Below are 26,964 nucleotides of genomic sequence, written 5' to 3' on the forward strand. Positions count from 1 at the left end.
CTGTTAATAATGCCTCTATATACCTCCAGTTTTGCCAGAAGATAAAAAAAGTTTCAGTTCCTTTTTTACAAAAGCTTTATGGAATCACACATTTTAAAAAGGGATTAGTAAATTTGAAGTCAGGTTTGCTGGAGGCTCTCAGTGGCATTGGAATCCACCACCTTCAGGTGAACCCTGTTCCACCTGAACCACCAAGTCTTTATGGTACATCAATAACCTTGTACTCTTGATTGGGGTCCAGTATTGGTTTCACATTTCAATCAATTATTAATACCAATTTCTTAGGAAGAATTTATTGTAAACATTCATTATTCTTCATTTTTGCAACATTTGCAGTTCTTATATATGTGAATGTCTCAAAGTGTATAGTATATATACTGTTGTTTTAAGATTAAACACATACCATAGTGATCTGTTTCCAGTTAAGTGATTTCATATAAATATTTCCATATATCAACATACTCCACAGATGTCTTTTACTTCTATTTTGGACGTGTTGAGAGATTTTCATAAAATATCTAGTTTTTATTGTTCAATGATACATGACTGAAGCTCAGCAAATAAACTAGAATTGAGTATATAGATCCAAGCATCATCTTCATGGAAATGAACATTAAACCCATGAAGGAAGGAAGGAAGCATCTATTAAGCACCTACTGCATGCTAGGTACTATGCTAAGTGCTTTACAAATACTATTTCATATGTTTTGCATGATTGCACGTGTACAACCTTTATCAAATTACTTGCCTTCCCAATGAGGGGGGAGAAAAGAAAGTGTAAGAGAGAATTTGGAACTCAAAATCATAAAAAATGAAGGTTAAAAATTGTTTTTACATGTAATTGGGAAAAAATAAAATACAAAAGAATTTCTAAAAGGTTTACTATTGCATTTGATCCTCATAATAACCTCAGGAGGTAGGTACTATTATTATCTCGATTTACAGTTAAGGAAACTGAGGAAACCAGGGTTAAGTGACTTGCTCAGAGTTGCAAAGCAGCAAGCATCTGACCTGGGATTTAAAATCAGGTCTTCCTGACTCTAGGCCCAACACTCTATCCACTTCATTACCTAGCTGCCTCTATGAGAAATGATGAGATCACCAAAAGAAATTAGATAAGGAGAAAAGAGACAGGGCCCAAGACAGAGCCCAGGGGTATACCTGCAGTTAAAAGGCATGAGCTAGTTAGACCACTAGAAGGAGAATTAGGAGATAGTAGAGTCATGAAAACCCAGAGAAATGAGAATATCTAAGAGAAAGTGACCAATGGTGTCAATTGCAGAAGAGAGGTTAACAAAGATGAGGGATGTGGAGAGATGAATCAGTCTGAAAGTTAAGATATTGTGGACAGCTTTGGAGAAAACAGTTTCCCTTCAGTGGTAAGGTCAGAAGCCACAGTGCTAAGAGTTGAGAAGAGGAGAGAAAATGGAATATGGAATAAAGCAGATAATTTAGAGGCTATTTGTATTTCTTTTTTTATATGAAAAGTTGATTGTTTTAAATCATGTTTTTAAAAATCTGTATTTTGTATACTACCTATTACTATTCTACGGAACCACTAAAGTAAAATTTTCTAAAGGCAACTTAGCAAATTAGCCACATGAGAAATGGATGGGTTTTACCCTCTACCTGACTTTTTTTTGTTGTATGGGGATGGACAAGATTGAGAAATGACCCTTGCCTGTTACAAAGAGAGTGAAATTTATAGAATTTTGTATTTGGAAGTGACCACTGAGGTGATCTAGGCCTACCCATCCCTTAACCACAAGTCCTCTCTCCAACATTTCCAGTAGGCAATCATGTGGCCTATGATTCTGTGGTTCTTTTTGTATAATGTTTCCATCCATCCAAACCATGAATAAATAGGGGTGTCTTGAGAGGCTCATCATGTTTTGCCATGATCTTCCCTCCTTACAGAACCATTGGCTACCCAATTCTATAAAGGTCAGTGTCTGGTTGCCTTCCAGTTCCTGTGGCCTCTACTTGAGTATATGCTCCATGTCAATTACTAGACTCTGTGAGGCTAAGACAAGAGAAAGGATGAGAAAGAAAATGGGGGAAGGAGTTTCTTTTCTTTGAAGGTTTAGCATTTATCCACAGTAAAGTTCTATTCAAAGGCCATAAGGGATAGACAGCACTGAGCACTCAGTGGTTATATTAATGGAGCGTAAGTTCTGGCAAGTCTGACCAAACTAGAAAAGCCTAGAGTATAGGACCTGCAAAGGATTCTACATCTATCCACATATGACCAGTCTAGTTAAATTCATAGAAGTTTAGCACTAGGATGTCCTCAGGATAATGAATTTTGTGGCCACATCAGCTTCTGTCCACTTCTTAGTTTCCCTCATTTCCTACAAGACCCAGTTCAAATATTACCTTCTGCGGGAGGACTTGCTGGTTCCCCAGCTGCTAAAGCCTTCCCTTCTAAGGTTATATTTCATGTACTCTGTATCTTGTATGTAACCTATTCATTTACATGGGATCTTCCCCATTAGACTGGGGACTATGAGGTCAGGGACTATGTTTTGCATTTCTTTATATCCCTTTCCCTTTACACAGTGCCTGGCACATAGTAAATGGTTAATAATTGTTAATGGATTGATTAAAGTCTTGAGGGGTTGCAATCTGCTTTGGTGGAGGGTGAACACCCATACCTATAAAACTATGGACCATTGAAGTTCACAGCATATATACATGAACATATTTTAAAGAATCATTGACCGCTTGCAATGTTGTTAATGTTTGCTTCTAGATTCTATGCATTTACCCATGTCAAGATCCCCAGATCTTCCAAATCGAAATAAACCCTCATCTACTTCTCGCTGCCTGGGCTTCCGATCATCTCTAGCTTCATTGTTCTCTTTTGGAAAAGCAGGAAGGGAGATTATAAAACCTCAGCCACCATCACAACAAGGGTAAGGTAACCACAGATCATATATACATTCCATTAGCCAGCATACTATCTAAGAAGCAGGTATAATATTTCTCATTCAATATTTTAGCAATAATAAGATTAGAAGTAGGTAATACTATAACCCAAGAAAAATTTGTTAAGAGCCTACTACAAGCAATGTACTGTGCTAGGCACTGAGGATTCAAAGACCAAAAAATTAAATATTCCCTGCCCTACCCTTACATTGCATAGAAGGATGGGGATGGAGTAGATACAACATATGCAGAGATAAATAATTTCAAGAGAATTTGAAAAGAAGAAACACTAACGTGGAGGGTATCAGAAAAAGCTTCTGAAAAATGCTTTCAGGAAAGGTCAGGTGGTGCCGGATTTGAGCCTTACATAGAGACACTTCATTCTTTTAAGTGACTTATTGATTGATTCATTATAGGAAGCTAACAGGTGAAGATGGCTTATGTTCCAGACCCGTACTTGGGGCATTAGAGTCACCTGACCTGGTCTTGTGCCCAAATGAAGCTCTGTGAAGCATGGCTTATCTGAAAAGTTCCCACCTTGGTGGTTTGGATATTAGCTCTTGGGACTAACCAAGGGAAAAACTTTATTGCATAGTCTCCATTCATTTCCAAGAATTAAATTAAAGAGCTACTTGGTATTCTTAGTATGGAATGAGGAAGTACTTGGGGGTTGAAGAGGTGAAGTCTTTGAAAGACTGAATGGAAGTAAATAAGAAATGTGAGATGGACCCTGGAGAGCAAGGTTGAATCCCACAGCTTGGCTCAGTTATGGGATTCGTCATTGCTAGGCTCTTTTAGGGTTGTCGAGTGGTTTGCTAAGTCTGGGCAGAAATAGTGAGAGGCCCCATCCTAAAACTTCCCCAGAACAGAGTTCAAAGGTTGGGAGGATGCAGAGCCAGTGGTAGGAGCAGCAAGGCCCTGCTAGACTAGATATATACATAAATCAGTCCACCATTACTCACTGTGCTGTCAAATTGGGTTGTTTTTTTTTTTTAAACAAGAAGCAAGCCTGTGGTTACTTTCAATTGAGCTGACTGCTAAATATTTTAGTCACGTCTCTTCCTGGTTTAAAAAAAAAAGCTTCCCACCCTTTTAAGGTGTTGTCTTGGCGTGTGATTTTGTTCCGTATGAAGGCAAACCATTAGAAACAAGCTCTGCCAGCAGTCAATAAAGGTGTTGGAGACGGAGTACTAGCTGCCTAGGGAGGCAAGAGGAAGCGTCAGCCACTCACTGCCCAAGTCAGGTAATGAGACTCCCCAGCATTGATGGCAAAACTTTCTTTTCCCTGACTTCTGGGGCTGGAAGCCTTGCAGCTCCCAGCTGCCACCTGAGGGCTATTTTGTTGTCTGAAGAGATTTTTCAAATTTGGGAGGAAAAAATAAAGGAAGGTGTTTTTTGCTTTGTTCTGTTTTCGTTCGGGAATATCCTCCCCAAGCTTACTGATTGACAAGCTGTGCTGGAATCTGTTTTGGCAGGTAAGAGTAATTTTTTCGAACAAAAATGTTGGAATGATTTGTAATTATTTTCATATTCGGACCCTTGAGACTGGCTTGAAAGAAATGTTTCTTTTAGAGAGAAAAAAGTAGTTTTTATATGTGATACAGGGCAAGTTTTTTGCATGTGACTGGATTTTAGATGATTTTTATTAGTTACTTTTATAGAAAATAGAATAATCCAAGATGAGGAAAACTGGGGTCAAGTTTTAGGAAAACCTGTAGCTCATCACATTGATTTGTAGAAGTGTTTTCAGGTTGTTTCAGCAAATGTGAACCTGAAAAGTTTAAAAATCGTTTTGCTTATCTCTTATCATCTGCAATCCATGTAATATGCATGGGGTGTACAAAAGACTTGTAACTTTCTAGTCTGGCAGCCACCTTTCGTATAAGCTGTATGGATTTTAGCTCTGTGTAACTTCAATCAATGAAAAACAGTTTGCATTTTTCAATCAGAGTTGTGATTATTGCATCAGTGTAGGTAGCTATTCATGCATGAAAAGAAAAAGAAATATCATTAATTGTTAGCTAGAGAAAACCTGGTCAAATGGAGTCATTTAAGGACATATTTTTTAAACTTTAAATTTTAATCATTAAGAACGTCTTCTTTTAAATGCGTGTCATTTTCAAAAGATGAATAGGAATGTTTGCTTCATTTATCTCAGCCCAGTAGTTTGCACACAGTAGGTACTTGATGAATGCTTGTCGAACTGACTCATCATTAATAGGTATTTGTTGATTTTAATAATGCACTGGACACACCTTTAAAGAAGCCATGCTTCTAGCCCCTTATAACTCACGTGCTAAGATATAGATGAGCAATCCATGAGCACTCCCGCATACTCACCTTATGTTTTTTAAATATATGAATGTGGCTTAAATGGATATAAATCTGGAAAGAGCTCCCTCTCTCCAGTTCTTTTATACCATATTGGATAATGTGAACCGTGCATCACCAGCCCTGTGGATCATTCAAAACTTGAACTAAACCTGCCTTTTATTAGTCATTCTGTTCATTAATCTCAACCTACAAACTGTAAAATCCAGCAGAGGAGGTCTTCCCTGCCTCGCAGCGCATTGGGAAGAATTAACAAAGCACTCAGGAAAACAGTCACCCTGAACAAGGCAACAGTCAGGTTTATACTTGCTGAAGCAGAGGAAAATATGCCACATTATTACTTGCCAGGCTCCTGAGAAATAAATGAACAAAGTACAGCAGAGGCTTTTTTGTAAAATTACCTTGCGAGAATAAAAGCACAAAGTCCCCCAAACCAAAGAGACCATTCTGCCCGCCCTGAACTAGACTAGCAGAAAAATGTCTTTTATTCCTTCCTTCCTTCCTCCAAATGTTTGTTAATTCAAAGAGCTGGTTAAAAGTATCCCTTTTCCAGAGACTGCTGACGCATTAACATCCATGAGCTCTTATTACCCTTCCAGGGTTACAGAAATCATCTCCAGCATGGTTGGCGATGACTTTGATGTCCCAGTATTTGCAGGTCAACACAGAGAGTGGTTAGGGAATATGCCTGTTTGCACAAGGGTCAAAACTTCTCTTCTTTGTTTCATGTGCTTCCCCTGAAATTATCTCATTGTTATTTTTAATCCTATACTTAATCCACTAAACTTTACCCATATATTATTAGTTCTTGATTCTAGAAAAAAGAAAATACATTCTGTTTACATTTCACTTAGCTTGTTCTCACCAAGTTTTCTCAGCCCAAGTAAATTAGATGAATGTTGAATTTAGTGCAGCCTACGCAAAGCCATTTAATAGGATCATTGGTTTAGAACGGGAAGGGAAATCAGAGGTTATATAGTCCAACCCAGGCGTGGGGAACCTGTGCCCTTCTAAATCCTTAAGTGCAGCCTTTTGTACAGCTTACAGAACTGTAAAATTTGGATTCAGTCAAAAGGCTGCACTTAAGGGTTTAGAAGGCCGCAAAGCTGCAGATTCCCCATCCCTTCATTTTACCGCTGAAGAAGGCAAAGCCCAGGGATTGCAAAATCATAGATTTAGAGCTGGGAAGAATTTAGAGGCCATTTAACCTGTCATTTTATAAATGAGGAAAATTCAGGCCCAAAAAGAAGGGACTTTGCCCAAGGTCGTAAACAGGGTAAGTCATAGAACTGGCATTCATACTCAAGGCCTCTTACTCTAAATCTGGAACTCTTTCTGCACATCACAAGTTAAGGACTTGTGTATGGTCATCCACATAGTGGAATACCGAGGAAGGATCTGAACCAAGGGCCTCTGTGCTTGGTTTATTGCATTGTGCTGCCTTACTCTCTGTTTGACATTGACAGTGAGGATGATGAGGATGATGGTTATGATGGTGATATGGTTTTAGGGTTTGAAAAGTGCTTTATATACCTTTGAACTTCACAACAACCCTATTTGACGGGGAGGAGACTGATGTTCCAGCAGGGCTGTATGGCTTCCTTAGCCTTTTTTATGCTAATCTTCTTAGATTAAGGGGAAAATAAACTATGGTTATAAAGCCATAGTTACATCATTTAAAAAGAAGAGGAAAAGGCTAGAAGCCATTCACACCTCCATTCTTTATCTGGGAAGAGAAAAGATCTTGAAATCTCTTTTTGCTTCTCTCCCAGTGCCCTGACTCCCCTCCCTATTCTCTACTTCTCTCCTTGGAACGTACTGGAAGCCCCTATGCACAGGCAATAAAAAGAATCAGACACACTGAGAAAGAAGCAGATTTTTCCTTGGAGCTGATCTTTGTCCCAGTTCTGATGTCCACTAACATATGCAGTTTGGGAAGGAAGAGATATAAGGAACATGGCATAATGAAAGTGTTGGACCTGGAGTCCAGATATTTGAATTTGGATCCCTGCTATCATCATAGTGATCACAAGGACAAGTCACTTAAACTCTCTGATTCCCAGTTTTTTTATCTGTAAAATAGGGATAATAATTATATTTTCACTACTTGCCTGTGAATGTATGCTAAATAATCTCAACTGGGTGCTCATCACAGCAAGGCAAACCTTTTACACCTCCCTAACTGATTCTCACTCACAACAGAGGTTAAACAAAACTTTTTCATCCTTCCTCAATCTCCCACCCCATAATGCTCTCTCATCCAACTCCCTCAGGAGAAGACCTCCCCTCATACTTCACTGAAAAAAGAATGAGGCTATTTAGCAAAAACTCCTTCGTCTTCCCTCCTCCTCCTCATATCACTCAGATGTCTTCCCCCACTATGCCCCAATACGCTTTCACCCCATCTCACATTTAAAAGGGCTCTTTACACCCTTGATCCAATACCTTCCCATCTTCTCAAGCAGATTGCCCCTTCTATCATCCTCATTCTCATTCATCTTTAATCTCTCCCAATGGACTGGCTCCTTCTCTGCTGCCTACAAACATACCCATGTCTCCCCTCACCCCATTCTTAAAAAACTCTTACTTGATCTGACATAACTCTCCTTCTTTCTCAGCTAAAATCCTTGAGAAAGCCATCTACACTTAGTGCCTCCATTTCTTCTCATTCACTTCTAAAACTACTTCAGTCTGGCTTTTGATCTCATTCCTTCAACTGAAACTCCTTTCTCCAGAGTTAGTAATGACCTCTTAATCTCATGTCCTCCTCTCAATCCTCATCCTTCTTGACCTCTCTTGGCTCTGTAGAGTGTCCTCTTCTCCATATTCTCTCCTCTGTAGGTTTTCATGACATTGCTTTCTCCTGGCTCTTCTCCCTGACTCCTTCTGACTCAGCCTCCCTTGCTGGATCTTCATCCACATAACCCCACTAATGGTGGATATTCCAAGGCTTTCTTTTAGACCCTACCTATGCTCTTCTCCCTCTGTAATTTCTTGATTGATGATCTTATCAGCTCTCCGGAGTTTAATGATCATCTCTACACAGGTGATTCCCAGATCTAAATATTCCCTCCTCTCACTCACCCCACATGTCTAATCTGTTGTCAAGTTTTGTCATTTTCACCTTCACAGTATCTCCCATATAGAACCTCTACTATCCACTCACACAGCTGCTGTCCTGGTATAGACCCTCATCATTTCAGCCATAGCCATTGCAATAGTTTTACAGCTGACCTCCCTCTCTCCCTCTTGTCTCCAAACTGTCCTCTCCTAGGCTGCCAAAGTGATCTCCCTAAACATCAAGTCTGACCATGTCACCCTCCCACCCCATTCCACCTCCTCCCCCACTCCTGCTATTCATAAACTCTAATGGTTCCCTACTTCCTCCAGGATGAAATATTTAAATATTTAAAGCCTTTTACAACCTGGGTCCTTCCTACCTTTCTAGTCTCTGGATATGTTACTCCCTACCATGTACTCTGTGATCCAGCTCTCCTGGGTTACTGCTCCTCACACATATTTCTCCACGCTTTTCCCTGGCTAGTCCTATGCCTAGAATGCTCTCCCTCCTTCCCTCTGCTTCCTACCTTCCTAGGCTTTATTGAAAACTCAGCTTGAATCCTGCCTTCTGCAGAAGATCTTTCCTCCTCTCCCTACTGCCACATACCCCCCCCCCCCCCACACACACACACACACACACACACACGCACATTGCCTTCCCTGTTCTATTTTTTTCCATTTACCCTGTATGTATCTTATTTGTCTAATTTTTTTTCATGTTGTCTCCACCATTAGAATGAGTTTCTTGAGAGCAAGGACTGTGTTCTCTTTGTAGCTCCAGTACTTAGCATTATATGCGTGGCATATAGTAAGTAATAAATGCTTTTTGACTGACTACTGAATCACAAGGAGGAAAGTAAACTTTAAATGACTGTATAAAGGTGAGTTGTTATTATAGGGTATATCACAGCACTTAGCACAGTGCCTGCCTAATATTAAATGCTTAATAAATTCTTTTTTATTCATTCATTTATTCATAATTTAAAGGCTCCAAGGTACAGTTAAGTCAAATAGAATGTCTCCTACCACTGTCTAGGCTCATGGAAGGAAAGCAACCTACCATCTGTTTGGTCCCCACTGTCATTTCTAGGGCATTGTTCCTCCACCACAGCTCCACTGTCTACCTTTCATCCATAGTTCCTGATATTCTCCTAACCAAAGTGGACTAGTTGCCATTCCCTCTCCTTTCCTCAGCTATCCAGCTGGAGGAAACCAGGTGGTGCACTGGATAGAGCCTAGAGTCAAGAAGACCTGAGTTTAAAACCTTTCTAGACATTTACTGGCTTTGTGACCTTGGGCAAATCACTTAATCTCTGTTTGCCTCGGTTTCCTCAACTGTAAAACTAATAATAGTACCTACTTCTCAGGGTTGTTTTGAGGATCACATGAGATAATATTTGTAAAGCATGGTCCTTAGCACATTTAACAAATTTTTTGTTTCCTTCCTTCTTATCTGAAATACCCCTCTACTCCAGTCTCTGAACATGAAAATTCTATTTGTTCTTCCTAGTTCTGTTCAGTTAACTCCTCCAAGAATCATTCTTCGATACTCTGAGCAGAAATGGTCTCTCCCTCTGAGCTCTTAGACTGTTTTGGTGGTACTCTTTTCATGTCACTTATCACAAGAACAGTGCTTTGTTCTGGAGCTTTTTGTGTACAGTTCTCAGATTTCTTTTGCAGGGACAGAGCCTGCAGCAGGTCGGGTGGAGTAGCTTTATGGGCGGGACAGTTCAGGATGTCTCTCTGCCTTGGTTACAGCTGGCTAAGCTGTGTTAGATTTGCTAATGGCTCAAAGAAGCTGACCAAGGTAAGTTTAGGACTTCTAAGGACTCAGTCATTCCTTCTAGTTCTCCAGTCCAGACTAGCAAGGCCCAGTGCAAGCAGAAAGTCACAATTCAGTCAAGAACTGAAGGGTGTTATCTAAGTCAGTCTGAGCCAGAAAGCAGAGAGAATTATGGTGTGATATATAAATTGCAAGGGAGAAAACAAAAACTACGTACAAAGCTAAAAAGTCAGAGATCTGGGAAGTGGTAGGAGTTGGAAGTGGTGTCAGGGCTTAGTGAATCAAGCAGCTTACTCTGATAGTGTATTCCTGGGCAGTGTTAGCATTTATTGAGATCACTGGCTACAGGGCTTATGAGCCTTATGACCTGGGTAAGTTGCCTTGATAGGGAGGCAGAGGTTGTCTCCATATAATGAAAATGCTCCTAATAATTAGAGCTGGCCGAAAATGGAATGGTCTGCCTCATGAAGTAGCAAGTTCTGTCTCACTTAGGGTATTCAGGAAGATGTTGGTTGAACATTTATTAGGTAGGTCATGGAAAGAATTTGTGCTTTTGATAGGAATTGGACCTTATAACCTCAGAGAGGCTATGAATGACATTAACTTTTAGAGTCTGGGTATGAGAGTCATGAAGTCTAGTTGGCACACAGTCACAGCAACACTTCTAGGGTGTGGTTAGTGGTTTCTATGAGGCCAGGAATATGTTGAAAAAGTTTGGGTGAAAGTACAGCCTTCCAGAGTCTGTTGACTTAATTATACCCCATTATATATTATAGGATCATTAGTTCTGTGTCCTAAGAATATACACAATATTCATATTGAAAGAAGAAAAAAAAAGAGTAGTGAGTACATGTGATACCAATTGAGTGGTGGGTTATATAGAGGTGTTCCAAATTTTCATGGTCTGTGCAAATGGTGCCTTAGTACTGAGCCCCTTGGAGACAATACCGTGAAGGACAATTAGCATGAAAACTACTTTTCTTGCTGAATTAATCAGATCATAGATTTAGAGCTAGGAGAGACCTTAAAAGTCATTGAGTTTGACTCTTTCATTTTATAAGTAAGGAAACTGAGACCCAAGAAGATGAAATTACTTTCTCAAGGTCACATAAGTAGTAAGTGACAAGGCTGAGATTTGAACCTAGGTTCTCTGGCTCCATATCCAGGGCTTTTCCTGTGGTACCATACTACCTCTGTTAATTTTTCAGGGGTGGAAGAGTATATGACCTCAAAACTCAACCTCCTCACAATCAAATTTATAGTTATTCTTCACGTATCATTCTCAAACTTAAGTCAAAATGGAACACTATCTTTCCCTCCCCAAACCCAAATTTCCTCATTACTCGTGAGTGTGCCATCCTCCTTCTAGTCACCTGAATTTTCCACTTCAGGGTCATCCTCAACTCCTCATTCTCACTCACTTCACATATGTAATCAGTTGCCACTTCTTTGTTTCCATAATCATAGCATTTGATCATCCCTATGTCTCTCCCCTCACATGGCCACTAGCCTAAATCAGGCCTCATCAACTCTCACATGAACTCTTGAAATGGTCTCCTAATTAGCTTTCTTGCCTAGTCTATGCCAACTCCAGTCCATCCTCTACACAACTTGCCAAGTAATGTTTCTAAACTGTATATCTGACCACGCCACTCAGTAAACTCCAGTGGCTTTCTATGTATCCAGGATCAAATATAAATTCCTCTGTTTGGCATTTAAAGTCCTTCCAACCTAACTACCATCCTACCTTTCCAGTCTAATTGTACATTTTTATTCCTCTTCATATACACTGTGGTCTAATCAAACTGGCCTTCTTCCTATTCCTCACATAGGCACCCTGTTTCCCTCCTTATGCCTTGGCATTGAGTGCCCATCATGCCTAGACTATACTCCGCTGCCTCTGCCCCTTGCATTTCTGATTCCCTTCAAGGCTCAGCCTAGATGCCTTCTACACAAACTCTTTCCTGATCCCCTCAGCTCCTAATGCTTTCTCTACAAAATCATCATGAATCTATCGTGTTTGTACTTATCTGTGTACATGTTGTCTTCCCAAGCTAGGGCAGGTACTTTTGTCTTTGTACCCCAAACACTTGGTACGATGCCTGCCATGTGCTTGCTGATTGAGTTTTAGGATTGTCTAGATTGGTGCCATTTTCAAGATCCCTTGAAGTCAAGATCACTGAGTACCAGTGTCCTCTGACTTCTGACAAAGCCATGCTAGAGTGACTAGGGAAGGGCTAGCAAGCTGTTGTCAAGGTCCCTGCTTTTACTAACCTTGTGACCCTAGATTTATCATGATCCAGCTCTTAAGGGCACTTGATGCCTAAGCCTCAGGTGGTATGCCTACTAGCTAAGGCACAAGACTTTCCCCCTGATACATATAACTTAAGAGGGAACAAGTGGAGAAACAGAGGTTTGGCCTAGCTCTCTTGCAGTCATTCCTATCAGTACAGTCAGCTGTACAGTTACAATTAAAAGGCTAGTTCAGAATACCAACCCAGAGGCTTGGACTTCTATCTAGTTTTTAAGTGTTGCCTACAGGCACTCTCTTTGTAAAAGAAACTGATACCCTCATTAGGGTTATTAGCAACTAGCCTTCTAACTCAACTGTCCTGCCTCCCCAACTGAGGTTAACATTGTATTTGAGCCAATTTTTTTTAAACTGGATTTTTCTACCTTGTCCAGGCTGAAACTGCAGGGGCTGATTCATTGGTCAGACCCTATTGTTTATTGGAAAGGGAACTTTGACCTACTCAGTTTCCAACCTGGACCAGTTTCCCCCTTTTTATTGGTGTTGGACTTAGTTGGTAGAGATACCAAATTGACATAACATATTGCAGCTTGAAATTCCCAAGCTCAAGAAATCCACCAGCCTCTGTCTCCCTGGTAGCAGGGATTAAAAGCATGTACTACCACCCTAGCCTGTTGGGCCAGTTCTTGAGAATATACAGAGAATATCATTAAGTAAGTAATAGCATGGTATAGTGCAGAAAGCGCCAGTCTCAGAAACAAGATAACCTGGATTCAAGTCCCATACTGGTTGTATGGCCCTAAATAAATCATTAAACCTCTCAGTGCACCAGACCAGTGGTGCCCAACTTAAACAGAAATGGGTCACTCAACCATATATAAAGATCCCTGTGATCACATACTATCTTAGAAATATCTATATTAAAATTATCTGTGCTCTATTTCATTTTTATATATTTTGTTAAATATTTCCCAATTACATTTTTACCTGTTTTAGACTGCCTTCTGGCATGTGGCCCACAGGATAAAGCCTGCCAGCTGTGTATTTGGCACCTCTGAGCCAGACACCTCTCTAGAGTATAAGTCACAGAGCAGGTGCAGATCAACTTTGGAAACAGGAATTTTTTCACTGAGAGTTCTGCATACTAGTAAAATCGCAAGTCTGGTCCAAAAGTTCTTTTAAAAATTATCAAGTAGACAATGATGCTATGCATAAATCATTGTAATACTGCATTGAGGACATCAGAAGGCCTAGATAAAATCATTCAAAATGGCTATACCTGGTTCAAAATGTGGCCTTCCGTTCATCCTTCCTCCTCGTATGAACCAGGATGCATACTCCTGGGGGGGCCAACTTAGTATAAACCATAGCACACCTTTCTCTCCCCCACAGCTGGTCTATTCAGGGGTGGGGAACCTGTGATCATCTTCTAGGTCCTTGGGTACAACCTGTTGACCGAGTTCAAGTTCTATGAAGTTTGGATTCAGTCAAATGGCTGCACTTGAGGAGCTAGAGGGCGATGTAGCCCTAGGTTCCCCACCCTGATCTAGTTCAAAGGTGTCAAATACGTGACCAAGGTTGCAGCCCACAGCATTCCCAATTCCAGCCTAAGCCAGACTAAATATAATTGGGAAATATTTAGTAAAATAAACAAAAACCAAAAAACCATGCACAATATTAATATGCAGTTTTCTAAGTCAATACATAACCTTCTGGGATGCTTATTTATTATTTAGTGGCCCCCATTTCTATTTGAGTTTGATATCACTGGTCTAGCTGATGAATCAAAAATAGGTTATAGGTGATAATTATCCTAAGGGGAGTATAATCATTAAGGGTGGAGGGGTTATAGCAGTGAATTCATTGGTTATGGAAATTCCCTGTGCCAAATGAAAGTGGAACTTACTCTAGAACATACAATATTGTAGAACAGCTTGAGACCGTAAGAGGATAAATGAATTATCCAGGGTGACATATTTAGAATGGGTTAAAAGTGGGCCTTGAGTCTAGATTTTCTTTTTTTGTTTGTTTATTCATGGCAATAGAGGTTAAGTACCTTCCTGAAGGGTCACACAAGCCAGTAAGGGTTAAGTATCTGAGACTGGATTTGAACTCAGACCCTCCTGACCCCAGGGCCTGGACTCCATTCACTTCACCACCTAGCTACCTCCTAGCTACCTCCTACCTGCCACCTAGATTTTCTTTACTCTGAGGCTAGCTCGGTAGCTACGCTATCACACTGCCTCCTTCTATCTGGTATATCGTTATAGTTCTCTGTCCTAAGAAGTCCAGGGGGAAATGTAAGTGGCAGTTGAATTCTTGCTGGGGTTGGTTTCCGTGAACCCCAGGAGTGCCCTTATCTTTGGTTCTAACAAAGAAAAATAAAGGAGCCCCTCAGAACACTGCAATTTGGTCATAAGCATTATGGAAGGGTCAGGGTGGTGATGAGGATGTATTGAGGTCCCAGCTTTGGTGGACCAATAAGTTTTGTTATTCATGTTGTCTCAGGCAGGCCTGTGCTGGTGGTGCTCTTTACATTTATAGTTCTGCCTAGCCTGACCCAGTTCAAGAATATAGCAAAGGGTGGGGTGAGGCAGAGCATGCAGTATTGGGCATCTAACACTCCTCAGGGGTGTGGTACTTTGCATGAGGAACTCTTGTTAAGTAGGGGAAGGGCGGGAGCCAATTCTCTCCCAAAGTGAAGAGGTTGGCAACAGGTCAGTCAAAACAGTCTGAAAGAGCCCGAGGCAAAGGGGACATCCTCATATCAGAGTGAAGCAATGGGGCAACAAGGGGATCTGAAGGCAGACAGGGCTAAAGGCTAAGTAAGTAAGTGACTGGTTGATAATTAAGTAAAACTGGAAACTAGATCAATCAAAAGAGATCTATGTAATCAAACCTCGAAGGAGGCTCTCTGTAGCACAAAAGGACTATCACAGTTTATTGCACTTGGGGACATTTGTTTGTTTTTAAGCTCTAGCTAACTTAGCTTTGACAGAGGCTAGAGCTCTCTTCACCTAACCTCCTTAACTGGTTTCAGCTGCTTCTATTCATTCTCCGCATGTGTGGAAGCCCATGATCAGGTTAAAACAGACACTGGGTGGTATTGCATGCTGCCCACGAGGGCTGGGTACTTCCAGGGCAGCAGAGAAACTTGAATGCTATGAAGCTGAAAAATATTCCATAGCTGTTTTTTTCTTCCATTCATCATGGCAGAGCTGAAGGAAACTGTCTCAACCTCCTCACAGAAGGAGGGTTCATTTTTATTCCATTTTTTTCCACATTTAATTTAATAATTTTCCACAAAGGAAAAGTCTGAGACATAATTTCTGGATAATTAAGATCAATTTATTCATTATAGCTAACAAATATTTAATAAAATGATGGTCTTTGTCTCATAAACCAAATATGCCTGGAGAACATTAAAAAGCCTTTGGAAAAGGAGGTGTACTTGAGGATGGAAATCAACTCTGATTGGTTAACAATCAATGAGAGGGTGAACATATTAATGAAGACGTAGGTAAACTGTCTTCAGCTCCTTCTACTGAGAACTTGACCCAATCATGAGACTTAGCTGCTTCCAGCAGTCTGGACAAAAAAATCCATCTCCATTCGGACTACTCTAGCTAGTTTTCCCCTTCATAAAATGGGTTGCTCTAAATTCTAATGGAAGGTCCCAAGAACAGGGGTTTGTTTCCTAAGGGCAATATCTTGCCTAGATGGGATTCTGTTTGTAAGGCCTTCTAGTTGTTCACCTACTTGACAAGATGGAAAAGCATGTACCCTGAGGATTTGGGCAATCTATTATCAAGGTCCTTCAGACTGGCTAACTAACCTAAGTGGGATGGTTTCTGAATAAGGAAATAGAAAGGGAAAACCTTAACTAATAATCAGCTGTTAATGTAAGAGAAAAATACTCATTTCTCTCACCATCTACATTCTGGAATATTCAGGTTCCAGAATGATCTTCACATGACCCACTGCTGACACTATTGTGTGATCTAATATAACAACATAAAAATAACAATTCCCTGAAGCTTATTCCCAGCATTCTCTTCCACTTCACACTCCAAATCACCTAAGTGGATGGCATTAACATCACAGCCTATCCCAGCGCCTTCACTGTAGGCTTGTATATCCCAGCACTATGGTGCCTGAACTTTGATACTTCAGGACAAGGTCACAGCCATTTGTGCCTGAGTGAGCAAAGGGTTCATGGAGGCCTTCCTGTAACTGCACTGGAGCATGCTCATTCCAGTCAAGTCCTGGACTAATAGCAGGAAGGAGCTCACATTGCCCAAGACAAGTCAAGGCCCTCACCAGAGCCACTGGGTCTGTTGTCAATGGCCTGACTTCTCTACTTTTGGATCCTCAAACACTGGGGGATCCAGATGGTAATAACAGCTCCTGAGCAAAGGGTGGGCTAAAGTATTTAAAGGATTATTTTCTGTTTCATTAGTGACCTTGATAGCCCCCTACAATTCTTCATCCCCTTTATTCTTCTCCTGTTTTAGTCCCTTCTACCACTACCCACTACACTTGTCCCCTTCTCAGTTTCCTTTATCTTTGGCATTAGATTGTAAACTCCTTGGGGGAGGGGGACAATTGCTATTCCTTTTTCTTATTTGTATCTTTAGCACTTGCTTAATACGTGTTTGGGGCAGCTAGGTGGCACAGTGAATAGAATGGTTTGCCTGGAGTCAGGAATACCCAAGTTCAAATCTGACCTCAGACACTTACTAGCTGTATGACCCTGGGTAAGTCATTAAAGCCTGTTTGCCTCAGGTTTCTCATCTGCAAAATGAGCTGGAGAAGGAAATGGCAAACTGCTCCAATATCTTTGCCAAGAAAACCCCAATGGGGTCATAAAGAATTGGATATCACCAACCAATAAAACAAATGTTTACTGATTGATTGTGGAGTTTTTCAATATTCTGTCCTAATGCTGCTTCCTCTGTTCCTTTACTTGTTACTTTCAGTTAGAAGTGACCTCTTTCTTCCCTAAAATCCTATAATACATTGTCTATATCACTGATTCTACTTTAGATTGTAATTATCTCTATGTCCATCTTATCTCTCCTATTAGATTGCAATTCTCTTTAGAAAGGGACCAGGTTTCATTTCGTTTTTTAACTCCTCACAATACCTAGCATGTAGTGTCTCATATACAGTAAGTACTCAGTAGATACAATCAGAGATTTAGGAATGAAAGGAACCCTAGAGATCATCAGCTCCAAAACCCTTATTTTATAGATTAGGAAACTAGAGGTTAAGAGAGGTGAAGTAACCTCCCCAAGGTCACCTAGCTAGTAAAGAGCAAAGCCAAGACTGGACTCCAGCATTCTGACTCAAGGTCTTATGACTGTTGAATGAGTGCATAAATTAATGAGCATAAAGGCAGCATAGAAATTCTAGGTAGAGTTAACATCACTAGAATTTCAAAGAGAGTAACAGTAAGAAACCACAGTATTCATTCTACTTATGCTTTTGAATTTGAACTCTATAAAATTAAGTTAAACAGTGACTGCTCTAGCTCTGTTACATAAAAAATAACAGGAGTTTTAAAATTAAAAACCTCAGGTCATAGACTCAGTCAATGCTCGTGGTTTGGTGTAACTGAAATTGCTAAGTAGCTGGTGATGTGGTTCTGACACTTGTCATTCAGAATCCCAGACTCTAGGAGGTGAAAGAGACCACTAAACCCATCTAATCCAGCTCCATACCAGAAAAGGAAACTCTCTACACATACTTTAAAATGGTTATCAATTAATCAATCGATAAGAGTTTATTAATTGTCTGTTGTCAGGCTATATGGTAAGTGCTGGAGACACAAATACAAAGAATGAAAAATTCCTTCTCACAAGAAGCAAATCTTTATTTGCTTGAAGACCTCCAATGATGGGGAGTCCTCTATCCTCCAAGGAAGCCCACTCCACTTTTGAATAACTTTAATTTTTAAGAAATTACATCCAACCTTAATTTGCTTATTTGTAACTTCCCCTCTTTGCTCCTAGTTTTGTCCTCCTGACCGCCAAAATAAATCTAATCACTCTTCCTCATGGAAGCCACAAATTACTAGAGGACAACCATCATAGGGTCATAGACTTGGAGCTAAAAGAATTGACCTTGTAGGTCATCTACTCCAACCCCCTCATTTTTATATATGAGGAAACTGAGACCTAGAGAGGTTATTACTCGGAGCCACACGGCTTTTAAGTGTCTGAGACTGTATTTTAGATCATGTCTTCCTGACACAAAGTCTATCAGTCCACCCAATAAGCCATGCTGTCTTATATCCCCATTGGACATGTCATCTAAACTTTCAGTGCCCCAGGCAACCATCTAAGACTACAAGTGGCAGAGCAGGTGCCAATCCGCCCTGGTAGACAGGTTTGCTTGTCAGGAGTTCCCCATACCAATGAAATCACGGATCTAGTTCACAACAAAACAACCCCACTATTGACTCATATTGAGTTTGCCACCACTAACACCCAAACATCTTTTTCAAAATACTATCTGGCCATCTTGTACTTGTGAAATTGACTAACTCAAGTGCAGAACTTTACATTTATCCTTGTTAAATTTCTTGTTAGATTTGGGCCTGTCAAGATCTTTTGGAATTCTCTCAACTAATGTTAGCTGTCTTTTCCAGCTTTTTGTCATCTGAAAAATCTAATAAGCAAGCGTACCTTCTGTGCCTTTATTCACATCACTGATGAAAATGTTACACAGCACAGCTCTAAGCACAGATCCCTGAGAAACTCTACTGGAAACCTCCTTCCTACCTTTGATGTTTAGCCTTTGAAATGAGTCATTCGAGAAGTTTTGAATCCTCATTATCTGTGGTCCCCAGAGGACAAATTTGTTCTGTCATCTAGATCACATCTCTCCATCTTGTCCAAAAGAATATCATGAGAAACTTTGTCAAATGCTTCACTCAAATATAGGTAAATTTTATCTACACCATTTCCCCTTATCTGCCAGTATAGTAACCCAGTCAAAGAAGGATTCTTCTTGGCCTTTTCTTGATAGAGTCATACCAGTTTTTTTTGATGCACCCATTCTTTACTACATACTTGATAACCATCCATCTTATCCATTCTAAGTAACTATAAGGAAACTGTCCAAAATGTTTTAATTTTGTTGTGTGTGTTTTTTTCAAACCATGTACTAGGCAGGTAGAATGCTGAGCCTGAATTCAGGAAGACTGATTTCAAAACCAATTTCAGATACTTACTAGTTGTGTGACCCTGGGCAAGTCATTTAACCTGTTTGCTCCAGCTTTCTCAACTGCAGATAGGGACAATAAAATACCTACCTCCCAAAGGGGTTGTGAGGATCAAATGAGATAATATTTATAAATTATTTTAACTAACGTCCACAAATTCTTAGCACAGTGCCTGGCACGTAGTAGATGCTATATAAATGCCCATTATTATCAGTATCATTATTAATATTGTAATGTACTAAATTGTGTAATATCTTCCTAGAAAACAACTTCTAGGAAAATATTTTTTCTATCTATGAAGGCAGTTGAAATGCTATTTTGCTTCTTGTTATTCCTTTGAATTAAATTTTAATTGGTATCTTTCATTTTTACATTACCTTGGTTATTCAATATAACCCTCTTCTCTCCCTCTACCAGAGAGTCTTCCCTTGTAACAAAGAATAAAAAATCTGAGTGTGGCTTACCCGCATGGAGTCCTCAGGGGTGGGGAACCTGGGGGTCTCAAGGCAACATGTGGCCCTCTAGGTCCTCAAGTGGGGCCCTTTGACTGAATCCAAACTTCATAGAACAAATCCCCTTAACAAAAGGATCTGTTCTGTAAAACTTAGACTCAGTCAAAAGGTCGCACCCAAGGACCTAGAAGGCCACATGTGACCTTGAAGCTGCAGGTTCCCCATTCCTGACTGAAGCGAGTGGATTGTTTGAGTCTAGGAGTTCTGAGCTGCAGGAGGACTAAAGCTGATTGGGTGCCTGTACTAAGTCAGGTGAGCCCTTGGGAGGTTGAGGCCACCTGGCTGTCTAAGAAGAGGCAGACCAACCCAATCTGGAAAGAGAACAGTTCAAAGTTTCCATGTCAATTAGCAGTGGGGCTGGCCCCTGAATGACTGTTGTACTGTCAGCCTGGGTGAAATAGTTTCAAAAGAAAAAGAAAAGCACTTTTTTTAAAAAGAGAGAGCAAAATTAACAAACAAGTCCAACATCCTATGCAAAGTCCCTTATTTCTGCAGAGAAAGAAGGGAGCTGCATTTTCATTATCTCTTCTTTGAGGACAAGTTTGATCTTTATAATTCTACAGTAGTCACTTTTGGGGGCAATGAGGTTTTTATGGTTCTTCCCATTGACATGCTGTAGTCATTTTGTATCTTGTTTTCCTAGACCTACTTACTTCCCTTTGCATCAGTTCATACATCTTCCCATGCCTCTCCATTTTTCACAGTCATCATTTCTTACAGTACAGTGATACTCACTTATATTCATATACCACTATTTATTTAACTGTTTCCCAATGGACAGATATCTAATTTGTTTCTAGTTCTTTGCTATCACAAAAAGTGCTTCTATAAATATTTTGGCATCTGTGAGACCTGTCTTTTAATAACTGACCTCCTCCCTAGATTAAATTTCAGTAGAATTCAAGATTACAGAATATTCAAGAATATAGAATTCAAGATTCAATAAAAAAACAATTTCAAATTCTTTCCACAGATATGATGGCTTTCCCAGAACATCTGTTGCTGTGAAGGGAACCCCTGAGGTGAGTTGTTGGCTGGTTTTTATATTGAGCTGTCTTAAATGCAGAAAGTAAAGGTTATTGTCAGGACTGTGGTATAATGCTATCCAGAACTGATGTTATTCCTGTTCAACACTTATTCAAACAGGATCCCCACAGCTCAACTTAAAAACATTTACTTTACCAGGCACAGTTCTTCCTAATGAATCTTAAGATCCCCTGTTGCGGTAGGTTTCTCTTTTAGCTATAATAATGAATGCACAGTATGCATAGATTGTAAAAGGGAGAAAGCTCAGCCTCAGCAATTAAACCAACATGTTTATGTCAATTATCACCTGTGGCTACTTGAATTTTTTTTTAACTACTGGGGATCTCCAAAAGATCTGAGGTTTTTGGTTCCTAGCACCTCAACAAGGCTTCCTGGGAAAGGAGAAGTCTTCAGCTACTTGAGATGTACCCCACTATTCACAATGTGAGTATTTTGCCCCACTGATTATCATTTTTATTAAAATTCAAAGCCATGGATGCGTATAGTTATTATCAGTAAAGATGAGCAGAAGATGTTTTCTCTGACCTCAGAGCAGAGTGGGGCTCCTACTCCAATGGATTCATAGATGGTTGGCACAGGAACAGCTATTGCAGGATAAGCTCCAACTTTCTTATTTTACAGCTGAGGAAACTGAGACGCAGAGAAGTAAAACCAAAGGTCATACAGTATGTAGTGTAGTAGAGACTCAAAACTGGGGCTGCCAATTTATTCAGTATCCTTTCTATTATGTTACGCTGCTTCCTTTTACGACTTTGTAACACCATGGTCTCAAACTCAGTTCAGGTGCCTACTATAGACCATTCTAGGCTCTAGAAATACAAAGACAGACAAAAAAGTCTATGTCTTAAATAAGCTTACATTCCGTTGGGGGAAAATGATACACACAAATGAAATTAAATGTAAAATATGTGGAAAGTAATTTCTAAGGGAAGGTATTAGCAATTAGAGATATATTGGGTGTATGGGGAAGGAAATCAGGATAGATTTATTTTGTCTGTTTTATTTTTATTTATCTATTTATTTTAAATTTGTTCTCAGTTTTGTATAATCACTTCCATAAGTCTTAGATTTTCTCCCCCTCCCTCCTCCCTCTCCCCCTTCCCGAGACAGTGTGCAATCTTATATGGGTTCTACACATACATTCTTATTAAACACATTTTCACATTAGTCATGTTACATGGAAGAATTAAAATGAATGGGAGAAATCGTGAGAAAAACCCAAACAAAATAAAACATAACACAAGAGAAAATATTCTGCTTTATTCTGCTTTCCAGTTCCATAGTTCTTTCTCTGGATATGAATGGCATTTTGCCTCAAGAATTCTTTGGGAATAATTTAGGTCCTTGCATTGCTGTGAAGGGCTTAGTCTACCAGAAAAATTCGTTGTATACTGGAATTGTTACTGTGTACAATGATCTGATTCTGCTCCTTTCACTCAGCAACAGTTCATATAAGTCCTTGAGGCCTCTCTGAAATCTTCCTCTTCATCATTTCTTATAGCACAATAGCATTCCATTACATTCATATACCACAACTTGTTCAACCATACCCCAGCTGATGAACAACCCCTTGATTTCCATAGATTTCTTGTATGAAGCATTCTAATTGACCTTTGGGGGGAACCTGAGGATTCTATCAAAGGTAAAAAAGGAGAGCATTATGGATATGGGGATTGGTGTAGTATGTATGTACAGCTTATGCAAAGGCATAAAGATGGAAAATAGAATGTTGGGTTCTGGGAACAGCAAGTAGAACCATATGGCTGGACTAGACAATGCATAAAGGAAAGCAATGAGCAGTAAGTCTAGAAAGGCAGAAAGAAGCTAATCTATGAATGATTTCAAAAGTCAAATAGAAGACCAGTTTGTATTTTATTCTAGCAACAAGAGGGAATCATAAGATCTTGAGCAAAAGAGTGACATAGGAAAATTTGGCCTTAAGGATATTCCTTTGAAAGCATGGAGGAAAGACAGAAGGAAGAAACTGGAAGCTGGAAGACAAAATAGAAGGCTATTTCAATGAAGTAGGAGGGAGACAATGAAGGTCTGTAACTAAGGTGGTGACTATATAAGTGGAGAAGAAGAATCTACAAAACTTGGCAAATGATTACAGGAGTGATGGAGAGGAAAGAATCAAAGGGAAGGAAAATGGAACACACATTTATTAAGCACCTACTATGTGTCAGGCACTGGGTTAGATGCTTTACAAATTTTATCTCATCTGATCCTAACAACCTTATGAGGTAGGTGCTATTATTATGCCCATTTACAGCGGAGATTAATCAAGGGTGACTCTAAGTTTTCTAACCTGAATGACTAGAAGGATAGTAGTGAGAAGTTACAGAAATATTGAAGGAAGAGGAGAGGGTCTGGAGAATAAAGACGCTGAATTATGTTTCAGACATGTTGAATTGGAATTTGCTATTGGGCATTCAGTTATAGATTTTCAATGGACAGTTAGTGGTACAGCACTAGAATTCAGGAGATAAATTAAGGCAATAGATTAGATAGATAGATAGACAGACAGACAGACAGAGAGACAGACAGGCAGACAGACAGACAGGTAGGTAGGTAGATAGATTAGATAGATAGATAGATAGATCAATAGATCAATCGATTGATCTATCTGGGAGTCAACTGCATAGAGGTGATAGTTGAATCTATGGGAGGTGATGAAATCACCAAGAAAAAACTTAGTGAGAAGAAGGCCTAGAACACATAGTTCTAAGGTACCCCCACATATAAGAAATGAAACAAGGATAATGATCCAGCAAAGAAGACTGTGAAGAAAGGGTCAAACAGGAGGAAAACCAGGATAATTCCCTATATGAAAATGTAGGGAAGAGAGAACATCTAGGAGAATGAAGTAATCAGTATCAAACCCTGCTGGGAGGTCAATAACGATGGAGAACAGGGCGTCAGATTTGTCAGTTAATAGATCACTGATAATCTTAGGGGGAGCAGTTTCAGATGAGGGATGAATCACAAGCCAGGTTGAAAAGGGATTGTAAGGTGAAAAAGTAAAGATGTTGAGACTAAATAGGTTTTATTCTAGGAGTCTGGCTCTGAAAAAAGAAGAGAAATAAAAAACGAGAGGTGAGACCTCTCTCGTGAGACCTTAGACCAACATAATACTTCCTTTTAGGGTATTTTTCCTCAACGTGCCTGCTTTCTCTTCATCTATCCCTACATCGCCTTGAGTCCTACCAACTGGGACTCCATGGTTACCTTCTGCATCTCCTCATCGTCTTCACTGAGTCCTCTTTGCAGGGAGGATGTCTGGGCAAAAGTATTGTATCTCTTTACCCATAGTTCTTGTGCTGAAAAGAGGGTGGGTATCTTATGGATTCCTTAGAAGTTTTCACTTCCTTTTCTTCTTCTTCCCTGGGAGGATGCTCTAAGTTTACCTTCAACTAGGTCCTCTACCATTCAAGGGTTAGGCCACAAAGAGGCATGAAGCATGTGTGGAATGCAGGAGGAAATGTAAACCCTTAGAAGTTATAACAACAGTCCAGTCTGTAATAAGGTCAGTCAGCAGTTGAATATCTGGAGTGGATCATTCAGGTTTATTTTTGTGTTTGTTTCTCCCAGTTGGTGCTTTTCTGTTAGCCATTTCATAAGAACATGTATCAGAGGATTAGCAGAAAGAAGAAAAATGAATGGAAAATCATTTAAGTACTTACTGTGTGCCAAGCTCTGGGGAGCTTATACAGAAGCAAAGATAGTCCCTGACCCAAAGGAGCTTATATTCTGTTGAAGAAAACAAGAAGCATAGGAAAGTCATAACCAAAGAGTGGTGGCCAACTTTGGTTCAGAAAGTGAAATGGATTGAGTGGATTCACAGGCACTAGACTGGCACACTCCACCCAGGTACAGTGGCAGATGGTTATTTCTTGGCTCCAGAACTGAAGAACCAAAAGGGGGTAACATTTGAGAAGAGGAGAGAAGGACAAACATGGAGTAAGGCCATTGGTGGTGAAGCTGTGGAGCATATGGCACGAAAGAAACTGAACACCTTGTTAACATTTTTGAGAGCTTCAAAGGGACCCTCAGATAAAAACAATTGCTTGAGAGATTGGACCCAAACAAGGAGCTGGATATGAAAGGATAGTGTTGCCTATTCCTGGCCCCATTCAGTAAGGCCCTCTCACTGGACCCAAAATGGTAAAAACTGGAACAAATAGGATTGTGGATTATCTAAAGATTTCAGTTAACTATGATATCCTTGATCTCTTACATTACCGATAATGCTTGGTCATAAATACTTCATAAATATCTGCTATGGTATTTAGGCAGAGAAGGGAAGATCTGCTTAGAAATCTGCTTAAGTATAGGAGAACATCACCTCCTATGCCTCTCTCTCTCTTTCTCTCTCTTCCTTCTTTTTCTTCTCCTCATCCTCCTTCTTTTATCTCCTCCTCTTCTTCCCCTTTCCCTCCCCCACCTTAGTCTTTGTGGTATGGATAAGTTTAATAGGACCAAAAGTGGCCCTGAATTGCTTCATAGAAGCCTTCTTTGTGTGCTGCTAGATGACTTTAGCTCTGAAAATAAAATGGAATCTTAATTTGGGAAGCAGAGCCAGGGCTGGCACAAACTTGAATGAATGCCCAAACCCAGAGTTTCAAGACTCTAATCTAAGGAACAAATCCTAAATCATTCTGAGCAGAGAACACAATTCTAAGGATGAGCTGGATGAGAGAGAGAGGGAGAGAGAGAGAGAGAGAGAGAGAGAGAGAGAGAGAGAGAGAGAGAGAGAGAGAGAAGAAAGAGTATAGAAAGTATAATGTGTAGAGACTCCTTTTCATTCCAACCCAGCTTTAGGTCTCAGAGTGTGCCACAGAGTATTAAATAGTATCCATTTAATAATAATAGGTCATATTTATATAATAGGTTATAGAATCATAAGAATATATATTTAGAGCTTAATGCAATTTTATGGGCAATCTAATTCAACTCCAATTTACAAATGAGGAAACTGAGGTTCAGAGAGGTTATAGTGCTCTCATGCTATTGTATGTTAATATCATCTACTTGTCAACAGTAATCTGAGTGGAATATTTAAACTATCCAGCAGATCTGTTGATTGCCAGTATTAATGTTAAAAAATCTACTCTGGAATCTGTCCAGCCCCCTCAGAACTTGCTTATACGCAAGAGGCAGTGAGTCGAAGAGTATGGAGCACCAGCTTCAAACCTGGAAAGATCTGGGTACAAGTCCTGTCGCTGACATGTATTGGCTGTGGGACCCTGGTCAAATCATTTTCATCCCAAGTCACTTCACCTCTGGATGCTCTAGGCCAGAGGTGTCAAACAGGCTGGAGTGCATTCAGCCCCCAGTGCTTCTGGCTGCAGCCTGAATCAGATTAAAATGTAATAGGGAAATATTGACTAAAATAAACAAAAATATGAAGAAACATAGATAATCTTACATTTTTAAACTGCCAAAATGTGGACCACAGGGATACTTGGTTTCTATTTGAGTCTGACACTGCTATCCTAGGCAACTCTGAGTTTTGGTAGCAGAGAAGGTGTCAACTTGCATTGGTAAAGGGAGTTTCTCTACCTGGGAATGATTTCATGTGATTTCATATCTCCTTCCCCCCAAAAATTTCTCTTCAAACGAAAATGTTTGAAAAGGGAAATGCCGCGGTATTACAAAGATGTAATGTTCCTTCAAGAGGAAACACCTGAAAGGTGACTAATATTCCAATTCAACAAACATTTATTAAGTGCATGCTGTACACAAGGCATGTGTTATGTGTTAATCAGCTCCTACCAGACACTCCTCTCTATCACTGGTTGAACACTAATCTGAGATTCAGGTG

At 40.0% G+C, this 26,964-nt stretch overlaps 1 protein-coding gene across 2 annotated transcripts in view; it reads left to right on the plus strand.

Moving 5' to 3' along the window:
• The first annotated feature begins 2,923 nt into the window (after positions 1-2,923).
• The window catches only part of C5H11orf65 (chromosome 5 C11orf65 homolog), a 154,748-nt gene continuing 130,707 nt past the window's right edge, over positions 2,924-26,964 (plus strand). The window contains exons 1-2 of one of the 2 annotated variants that reach the window (XM_072611189.1): positions 2,924-4,403; positions 21,067-21,115. The gene's annotated coding sequence lies outside the window, so the exon portion shown is untranslated. The remainder of the gene's footprint in view (positions 4,404-21,066; positions 21,116-26,964) is intronic. The other variant, XM_072611190.1, reaches the window with a different exon arrangement.

Source organism: Notamacropus eugenii, chromosome 5 (genome assembly GCF_028372415.1).
Source record: "Notamacropus eugenii isolate mMacEug1 chromosome 5, mMacEug1.pri_v2, whole genome shotgun sequence".
Classification (NCBI taxonomy): domain Eukaryota; kingdom Metazoa; phylum Chordata; class Mammalia; order Diprotodontia; family Macropodidae; genus Notamacropus; species Notamacropus eugenii.